The 10919-nt window shown below is 38.7% G+C and overlaps 1 long non-coding RNA gene across 1 annotated transcript; it reads right to left on the bottom strand.

Annotated features, from left to right (window-relative positions):
- Positions 1 to 7589: 7589 nt before the first annotated feature.
- On the bottom strand, positions 7590 to 10902 carry LOC103390817 (uncharacterized). The gene is made up of 2 exons (XR_522737.3): positions 9262 to 10902; positions 7590 to 8908 (listed from the first exon to the last, which is right to left on the bottom strand). It is a non-coding gene; the product is annotated as an uncharacterized LOC103390817 (long non-coding RNA).
- Between the last annotated feature and the right edge of the window lie 17 nt (positions 10903 to 10919).

The raw sequence follows: 10919 nt of genomic DNA, 5'->3' as shown, positions 1-10919 counted from the left end.
CACTCAGGAGGCCTAAAATTACACTGTATGGGAGAAAGACAGAGAGTTTAAGCACCCCCCCCCCAAACTGAAACACCAAAATTGATCCAATATGACAAATGTCCAAAGTTGATGTTGACTACCAGCTGCTATGCAGCATTTACCAAAGCTACTCTTCCACAGTGATGCGCAATTCTTCAAAGCATTTAAGAGTGCAGCCGCTCTAGAGGCTCACAGTTCCAAGACCTTCGCGTTTCCCTGAAGAGGTTTAAGTCGCACGGTTCAGTAGCAAACTAAGCTGAACAAGAAATCTGAAAAAGAGAGAAAGCATTGCCCTCCCCAAGAGACATCCCACCAAATACTACTGCAATGTTTGTGGATTTCACGAACATGTTGTATACTATAAATAAAAAGTTATGCAAAGCTGATGTGCATGCAACATGTTGAGTCACACATTTAGGCCATGAAGTGTTAAAAGAAAATTACGAAGGGAACCTGGTTACTTAACTTGGAACCCATGAGACTGTGGTGATGCAGTATTAGCGGGACAAGCTTGCAGCTCTTGATCTTAATGTGACTGGATTCTCAGTATTTCCAGAGGTTAGGCCATCCCAGATGACAGATTAAGACAATTTGGACAAATTTGACCTGAGAAACCAGAAGGAAAAGAAAAGAGGCACACAAACGGAGAGCAGGGGCTTCTGCGAAGGACATCTAGGGTTCAGTTTTAAGCTCAAGCGCACAGGGGGATTGGCACTTCATTCAGGGACCACACTGATAATCGCTGACAGCTTCCACAGATGGCTTAGCATTCAAGGGCAGGCGAGATCGAGTGGACAGACGTGAATGATCTGAAACAGAGTGAACTACACAACACACCCACCACACAATACTCAAGAATTCTACTCATCTTATAGTTTAAGATGCAAAACAATAAGGCCCTGTGGCCAAAGAGATATGCAAGTAAAGCATTGTTACTGTTGATTTAGGTTAACATTAAGCCAGTTCCAAGATGTCAAATTTGTTCAATTACTACATGAAAAAGTTAATTTGACAAAGTTAAGCCAACAGCTTACTACACACTCCAGGTCTGAAGGATTTGCTCAGGCTTGAACCAGTCTCGAACTCAATTCTGTGAAAAAAAGTGGAGGAATACAACCAACCAAACCCAATAAAGGACTAAAGCAACACATTTGCGCTGCATGTGGATCAAATGTAAGCTGTACCATGCACAGCTTTTCCCAGCTACTAAAATTTAGGCTTTATACTCACACAGTTGCATGATATAGGTCCACATAAATGACCAACCTGCCACATGCACATTTGCACAAGGGCTAGTAGCTGGGGTCTAATATTGCTATACTATTAAAATGCAACCTGACTCCAATTGCTCAAACTGGGTGCTGGAAGAAATGGTTCCTGTGTAGACTGCATTCTTCCTTTGGACTGTTCTGAAAGATCAAACAAAAGGCAAACAAGAAAAGCCCTGTCCCTCCAATCAAAGAACTGACCATTGTTATCCTTACCCAAATGCTTTACTGCAGATGTGAGAAATAATGAATGTCCATCAAATCTTTCCATTATCACGAAAGGTTCTCGTTAAGAAAGCACATCAGTGCCATTTCCACAAACACGTAAAACAAGCTGCTTTCGTGTCAAGTACAGCAATTGCTTAACACCAATCAAAACAGATAACCCTTCTAGGGTCAGTGACATTTTGCATTTCAATGTCAATATTTGATGGATTCAACTTATCTGCCTTTAACTTCCACTTTGAAAAGGGATGACATTCGAGCTCACGTCACATCCGTGCTCTAAAAAGCTCCAAAGCTTTTAGTCAAACCTGAAAAGCACAAGAAAAGAAAGCTTCCCCACACAAGCCCCCCTCCAAAGAACAAATGCATACCAGAACTGTATTCAATCACAAAAAGCTATGCATTTATTATGGAAAAAAAAAAAGAAAATCCTTTACAGATAGTTCACTCATTGTATTGCCAATACAAAGCATGGTAACTAATTGCAAAGGAGTTGCAATATAGGTTGCAATTGTAGCCAGACAATGAATGTTTAAATAAATGTAAACATTTAGTGACCTTACGTGACATGTGATGTTCTAGGAAACTTGTACATACAATGAGTTAGGGGATTTCCTCGTGGTCTTGGGTTTTGGAAAGCGCACAGGACACAGCACACTGGAAAAATGCAAAGGAAAAAAAGCCTCTCGCCCCAACAATGCCCCACCCTCAGGTGCAATGAAGATATAACACTGCAGTTTTAGCATTACAATATTAAGATTAGTGACTTAACAACTGACTATGAAACAAATGGTAAATCTATTTTTCCAGAGGAAGCTTTTAATACCACTGGCCTTAACAGGAGGGGTTCCATCCTTTTGAACTGCTGACAAGGACTTCAAGGAAGACTGAAGTTTAACTGGACCAACTGTCTTACTTTTTTACTGTATGATCTGCAAGAGTCAAAAATACACAGCCCCTCCAAACCCAACAAGCAAATTTGGAGCTTGAACATACTTGCAATTTCTAGTAAAAAGACTTGTTACCACACTCTCCGGGAAAACAACTCGTTGCTACATCAGGAGACTAATTCTCAAGGCTGCTATCCTGTGAAGTAAAGTGTCCACCCATATCTCCTCGGTAGCATCTGGTTGCATCCTACTCAGGCCGTTTTGTGCTGGCAACATGGAGCTGAAAAGTCTAGGAAAAGACTGATTAAGGAACCCCATCCCACCCCAACCAACGTAAGGTGCACAGAGCTAGGTTTTACGGAGGACAACATTCGTAACGAAAAAAATATTAAACAATACCCAATACTTTCCAACATTTGGTTTAACTGCTGTGATGCACATGATTCCAATCCATGGCACTACAAATAGCAAGATGAGCACAAGTTGACCCAAGCACCTAGGAGGGGAAATTCTTTGGATGATCTCTAGGGGGCCAGGCCTGTGGAAAGAAGAACTCGAAACACATTTAAAACCCCACCCCTGCCCCCTTACACCCAAAAATACCAATAATAATTAAAAAAAGTATTCACTGTGCAAAAGATGGGTGCACTAAATACGAAGAGCCATACATGATAGTTACACCCAAGTGTACACTTCATGCATAAACTCACTGCAGGAAGTAGCTGAATGGTACCAATAAGGAGCTGCTGTTGTTGCCGGTGAGTTGCTGAACACACTCAATCGATTGTTTGGGAGACCTTCCACTCTCACACTCCAATGCTGTAACTTCTCTCAGGGAGACCTTATAACAAGAAACTGCTTCTCTTTCGGGCTGGGGAAACTACTTCTGATCGCAGTGGGTCGGAAGTCCAACCAGATGTTCCTCACGACAGCACACTATCAAGGCATTCATCACAGTGGACACCACCACACTCATGTCAGAGCACAACAGGAAGGCGACCAACGGTACAAAACGATTTACACGGCTTGCCTGTAAAGAGGAAGAAGAAAGCTGTGCGAGAAATTGTGTTCTACAAGTGATGATTAAAGAACTAAATGCCTGAGAATACTACAGTGATACCTATACCCAAAATACAAACCAATGCCCTCCACAAACGTGTAGCGCTAGAAGATATCCGTGCAACCTTTCCCACCCCAGCTGGCTGGCGAACTGCCGCTGCTTCAGTGATGAGCACCCTCTGCTGCTATACTGCCCTGGCATCTGGCTCCCTCTGGTGTACACTTGATGACAGCGAACTCTTGGGCACCCTCTGCTGTTCCTGCCATGCTCCTTGGTCTTGCTCTGCCTTGGACCTCTGGTCCCCCTCAGCCTTCTGGTCCTGTCCTGCCTGGTTCCACATTGGTCATCCCTTGCCCTCTGGTTCTGTCCTGCCTGGTTCCACTTTGGTCATTCCTTGCCCTCTGGTCCTGCCTGGATCCGCACTGGTCCTCCCTCCTCGCCCTTTGATCCTGTCCTGCCTGGTCACTCTGGTCCACCCTCCTTGCCCTCTGGTTCTCCCCTGAGTCCTTTGGCCTTCCTGGTCCTGCGATGTTCTTCTAAAGACTATGTCCATTTCCCCTCCAGTAAAACTTAGTCCAAATCCCCCCCCCCTCACAAAAACACAGTCCATACCCCCAAAGAGAAAAAAATAAATAAAAAAAATCCCAAAATAACAAAAAAAGGAAATGTGTATGCGAGTCTTGAAAAGCCTCTAATCGAGCGTTGAGGCTATAGTCCTAAAAAAGAGGAACTTTTCCATCAATAAGTACAATGTTGATGGCGTTTATCACATGAGAGTTAAGTCTTTTTTTTGGACTTATTAATTATAAGTGCCTTCTTTAAGTTGAATAGCCTACTCTTTGAAAAAGAAAAAAAACGGAAAAAAACTTAAACAGTATTATTGCAATACATTTTAATTTATTGAAATATCTACTATGACTAGGGTACTTACTGTTAAATGTAAATAAAACTTAAAAACCCTAGTCTATTGTATTTTAAAATAATTGTTCTTTTGAAGTTGGTTATTTCTATTTAGAAACGCTATTTAATAAATAAGGCATGATGCGGTGATATAACACCATAATATACCGTTTTCTCGAGTTACACGTCATGCGTAACGAGCGTCTTTCAAAATAACCAATGGCTACATTTGCTCATCATTACGTCACCACTTCGAGACTACATGATGTGGAATTGTAAGGCCATGAAAGGCTGGCTAGATATCGTTTCATTTTAAATCAGGCCTTTACTCTTTCGCCTAAAAAAGGGCATTTGTTACATAACAGTGTATCTACTTTTAATTCGATAAATTAAAACCGTAAAAGGCTACGGCGGAACCCAATAACGGTTTAATTTTGATAAGGAGCATTTCGCCAGCTAGACTTTGTAAGAAGTAATAAAAAAATCAAATATAAAAAAGTTTAGGTAACAATGCCTGACAAAACGATGCTCTAAAAACCCGACATCAAAGCACATCGACAAACGACGCCATCGCCCCAAAACGCTATCTAATCACGTTGTATTCCACGTCTATGATTAAGCTAAACAACATACAGTATACGGTTGAAACTACATATCAGCATTTACAACGACTCGATATCAGAAAAATCGTACTACAAAGAAGAAAAGTTTAAGAGCCATAAAACCTGAGACGACTCTAACACCGCCGAAGACGTTCCGCTGCCGTGTGCTAACTATGGTGCGTCACGCTGATATTTATACACCTTGGGTTGTGCTGCGACAAAAAGAGATATACATCCGATGACAAAAATAGTCCCACAGCAAACACACACAAAAAGACTCATTTGTGTTTATATAGACTTTTTAACATAAAAATGAGCAAAACTATTTACCTTTCTTATGAATAAGAAAGTAAACGTTGTAATTAAAACACCGTCGAACAAAGACCAACAATGTGTCGTCCTGTTCTTGTCTCAGAGCTCCTATGACTGCTGTGCGGATAACTGAGAAGTACCTGCTATATTGATCGACTATACAATTGTGTGATTATAAGCGACAACCTAATGTAACGTCACATATGTTTTAAATACGTTTTTTAGATATAAGATCGCTGAAGACGGTAAAAACAGCTGACGTCACGGGATCGGCTGCGCGGATTGATATCAACTTCTTTGTAACACAGCCCGACAAACCGGATCAAACCAGAATGTAGTGGAATCGTTGGGCCTACTTTCTTTTAACTGCAATGGTATGTGCTTGTGTTTGAAAAACAAAGGACAGTACTATATATTCATCTACATCTTTTCTTTTATATGATGAATACTTGACTGACCACGTTGGTTCTCACGTTTCTCTTTAGAATGTCAAAAGCCAGTGTGTTAAACTATATATGTTTATATATATATTGTATTATGTGTGTAATGTATATACCCATATTTTGGGGGCTTGTTCATAATGTCTTTATGTAAAAATGTATCACTGTAACGTCTAGTTGAATACCTTAAAACGTTCATTATATTGATACGGCTGTCTGGAGATCATGCTTAATAAAACTAGAAATATCCAGAACCATCTCGTGGCAGGGGTAGCAATGGAAATTTACCAGGACTGAAAATAAGGTGCGGAAGGTACTTCGTTTTACCAGCAGGGGGTGCTCTGAAGTTACATGTCTCTTGTCACGTCTTCCATTGAAACTCCCCCCTCCATTTATTTATTATTCACATGGTTGTTTTGCACAAGTATTGATGACTGTGATGTGAACATGTCTGGGCAAACCTCAACAAATAGACATCACTATGATAACTAATATCATTGATCAAGACTAAAATGGGGGGTAGTTGATAGGATTAGTTTCACTGCCTCCCATGCTTTGGTCAAAACATTAGCCTTTGTGTGCTAACCAAACTGCCACACAGAAGACATTTGTTTCTTCAGCATGACCAAGGTTAAAGCAGTCTGAGGGCAAAGACAGAGAGATTGTTTACCTTCCACCAGGTAAACAATAATCTCTTCTTATTAACCGTATATATGGTAAATTGTATTAAGTAATAAGTTATTAAATATAAAACCAAAGCTATTTCATGTAGTTACTGGTTTATTGTGAATCTGACTATTGAGAATTAGTCTCTACATGATCAGTGTGACAAAGGATGACTTGACGATTTAGATACCATTTGAAAAAAGCTGCATTGAGCCGCCTCTTGTGGGGGAAGTACAGCTGAGTCACTGTACTGGCTATTTTTTCTTTTTGATGCTGCAGTACACCCAAAACTCATACCTAGAGTCAAATTCAAATTTTAAAATCTATATATATATAAATAGTAGTATTATAATAAGTTGTTCTTTTACACTGGTTTATCAACCACAATTCACTGTTTGATGCAAATCATCTCTGGTAAATGTTCTTGTGCCATTGACATTCATTTCTTATTTCTGTTAAGATTATGGATGTGAATCACTTTCTTTCACTGCTTACAGATCTTTTTCTCTTGTAAAGCTGTAGTATCAATACTGCCATTATTCAGTATATTAAATATGTGTTGTTCAATAGTTTAGGTGTGAGACAATTTTAAGAACAAATAAAATTTGATAAATAACATTTGAATATTTTTGATGGAGTAGATTTAAAAAAAATACTTCTAGAGAAAATATGTATGAAATGTTTGAGCAACAAATACCCCTGCTCAGACCGGTAACAATGTTCGGTTCTCCACACCCCAGTCTAGAGCACTGCAGGATGAGAATGCAGGTCTTCAACAAAAACTGCTGCAGACATTGGTTTGTGAGAGCCTGAAAAGCATAGTTGCAAAAAAAAAAAAAGCTGGGATGTCCCAAGTCCTAAAGTTATATTTATACACTTATAAATATAATAACTTTCAACATGTATCCTTGATTAGCACAGACCCCACAACAAACAGGGTGTATGTATAATAAAGATTACACTAAACAGAAAAATGTACCATACGCTTCTGTGTAAGGCAGGGTAGTCATGTGACATCAGATTTGGAAATGAGTGAGCTCCAGTAGCAATTAATGGTTTTACATAATGTGTATAACAATTCATTGATTAACAGAACCTAATGCAGAAAATAAAAAGAGAGTTTGTTTTTTGACATGGCTGTCATACATTTTCCATACATTTATCCAAGTACATTATGACCTATCATAAAATTAAACACACCACGATTTTTATTTAGATTTTTATTAAGGATAGTTTCAGATAAAAAAAATAAAAATCAGGTTTCCCACTTAAGATATTAAAGATGCACTATAAGAAATTGTCAGCACACTATGTACAGCTGTCATCATTGTAAACACATGTAATGTTGTGTGTGTTATTTAGAACAAGATACCAAAGGAAAATTCTAACAATAAGTATGTGAGGTTTTCCCCATTGCTCTTGCTACTGGTGCCTATGCTTTCAGTTCCAAAATGTCTTCCATAAATCTAAGCCTATCAAGTTTCCATATTCTGCATTCTTAGGTTTTTTAAGTAATTGAACCGGCACCACACAGCAAACTGAAAAGCAACACCGCAGGGAATTGAACCCTGTTCTGACCTAATCAGGAGTCCAACACCAGAGTCTTTTGCTTTTTTTTTTTTAATTGTTGCTGCAAATAAGGACAAAAGCAAAACCTAGAGGAACAGACCAAGGAGCTTGTTCCCCCAGGAAAAAAAAAACCTTGGAAACCTGGCTTTTTTTTTTAACTGTCAAAGCATGGGAATCTCTCTTGGTCACAAAGGCAAAACTAGAAGAAATATTTGTTTTTTCATGATCCGCAGCATCCTCAGTAAAAACAGATAGGCATATGATGAAGTGCATTAAATCTGTTCATGCACATTAAAGACAGGATAGCAGCACGTCCAGCGACATTCTAAGCAAGTTTTTCTTTTTGGACTTTGTCATCTTGCCATTGCACAAGGATTCCTTTGGAACTGTGGAAACTGCAGCTTTGAACCAAGCTCTCTGCTTTGAACTTCACAGGTCGAGGTGTTCCATTTGGTAGCCATGGTTTTGATTGAATTTTATTTTTTGGTTCACTTGGTTAAATCCTTTTTCTCCATATATGCAGTCACTGGAGATCGTCAGGCGTCTGAGCCAGGTGATCCTCGCTGAAAGTTTTTGGGACCCAACGAGCTAAAGGTTTTCTCAGACCAAGCTCTTGGGTCAAAATTGAAAAAGCAGAACCATGGGAGATTCCAACCTCACTGGCAACTGCATCCACTGTGATTTGGTTATCTTCTGCCACTAGATTTCTGACAAGCTCAACATTATGTTCATTTTTTGACGTGGAAGGCCTTCCTTCCCTGGGGTCGTCTTGGAGACCTTCCCTACCCTCCTTAAATCGTTTGATCCAGGCATAAACAACAGCTCTAGATGGTGAAGCGTCCCCATAAACCTGTTGCAAAGCTTCAATAATTTTAACAGGTTTCCATTCAAGTTTGGTTAAAAATTTGATGTTTGCTCTGATCTCCAAATTGATCATCTTTGACGGTTGAAAAACCTGTTTAAATAAAACGTCACACAGCTCAACGCTTGGCAAAGATATGACGATAAAACTTATCAAGCTTTTCGAGACGACTGAGGCGTGATGGCGTTATTTAAATCGGGCACGTTTAATTTATTAAAAAGTACATATGTCAGATCTCACATGGCAATAATAAAACAATACTGTTAGCACCAAAGCACATCGACAAAAGACGCCACCGCCCACAAACGTGGCCTAACTAACAGTTGCTTTTAATGGCTACCGTGTACATCTTAAGACTGTAAGGCATCGTTTAATGTTGGAATAACACTTCGCTACTAAATGTTGTACAATAATAAGCAAAGAAAAAAAGATAAAGTAATGTTCACCTGGGACGTGTCTAATACCGACGAAGTGTTTTCATTGCACATGCAGTATGGTTTCACTGTGCCGCAGACTGATATTTATACACCTCGAGTTGTACGGCTTGAAAAACCGATAGTCCTCCGACAGGAAAAATAGACCCATTGCCCAAACATCAATAAACGGTGTTCGACGTCGCATCGACGGTGTATTACTGACACTTCTTGCACAGAAGTAAGAAACACTCTGACTTTAAACACCGTTGGGCTATTAATCTATATGAAAAGGGCTGTTCTTGCTGAGTGTGTTCTAAAACTGGTGTGATAAGATATGACGTGACATTTATTAAATTTAAGAATGCGCAATGAACCAACTAACTAACCAACTAACCAAACAACATTTTAACAACGTTTTTATTGAAATGGTGGTTCAAAGTGGAGAGTTAAATGGATAGTTGCCATTAAACCAGATGACCACACAAGAATGAAGTGCATTTGGCGATTTATATAATCTGAATAGATCACAATAGAATTTAATCTTTATTGTAATATCCAGTACAAAGAAAATACAAAAAATGAAAATGAAAGTGTCAACATTAGAAGAGAAGAACACAATAAACAAGCATATTTACATACACTACTATGTAGAGAGTGTCTTATTGCATATTATTCTGTATATTGCAACATTTCAAAATCATTACACAGTGGTAAACTACACACCTTAACCTTGCTTGTCATCAAAAAGAAAATTAAAAGGAAAACAAAGGAATAGGCATTTAATCTTTTTAATCTAAATAATTCATGTTGATTTTTCCATATAAGTTGATGGTTCTTATTAGAATTCTCTTTGCCAGTGTGTCGTAATGTATTGTATGTACTTCCCAAGCTCTGTAATGATGTATGTTATATTAATGTAAAATGTATATTTCAACACACTTAAATAATAATGAGTTAAACTGTATAGGATGGCTAAAAATGGTGCATGAAACTGCAACTATCCAGAAAAATCCAGTACCAGGTTGTGGGGAGGCAGTAGAAACGTATTAGTATGTAAGAATAAGAAGTGTAGGGTCCTTCATTATACCAGCAGGGGGTGTAAAAAAACATACCTTCTTGTTACTCCTGCAACATGAAACTTGTCTTGACTTGTCCCACTCGATTTAGATGTTTCACACCATAATAGATGGCTGTAACTCGAACATGTCCGGACAATCTTCCTTGAAGAAATAATTGTCATGACAATAGTCCTCATCATTTTTTTTCTTCACTGGTTGTTAAAATACAATCAGTCCTCCACAGTGAAATGCAAATAAAAAATGCTATATTTATAATGTAAATAAGAGTAAAAAAAATAGAGACATCTGTTTTCACACTGTTAAAACGTCATCTTATTGATGAAATATACTATATCACTGTGGTGATGGCAAAACATTTTAAAGAGCGTTCCGGGTCTGCATCAGACCTGATGTAATGCAAAAATGCAGATTTTCTAAGATGGATCTGTATGAATGCCTTTCCAGATGTGCTTATTTATCTTAAACAATTACCACTTCAGCAACTGTTGAATCAAAGGGATTGTGAGTCACTCAGAATGTGCAGGCTTTAGCTGAATGACAAAGAAAACCTAAAAATCAATAAGGAAAGAGAGGACAGTTTGATTTCCTTTGGCAGTGGACCTTATGTCC

The sequence above is a fragment of the Cynoglossus semilaevis genome, chromosome 15 (genome assembly GCF_000523025.1).
Source record: "Cynoglossus semilaevis isolate Cse_v1.0 chromosome 15, Cse_v1.0, whole genome shotgun sequence".
NCBI classification, from domain to species: domain Eukaryota; kingdom Metazoa; phylum Chordata; class Actinopteri; order Pleuronectiformes; family Cynoglossidae; genus Cynoglossus; species Cynoglossus semilaevis.
This window is presented reverse-complemented; position numbering and strand designations above follow the sequence as displayed.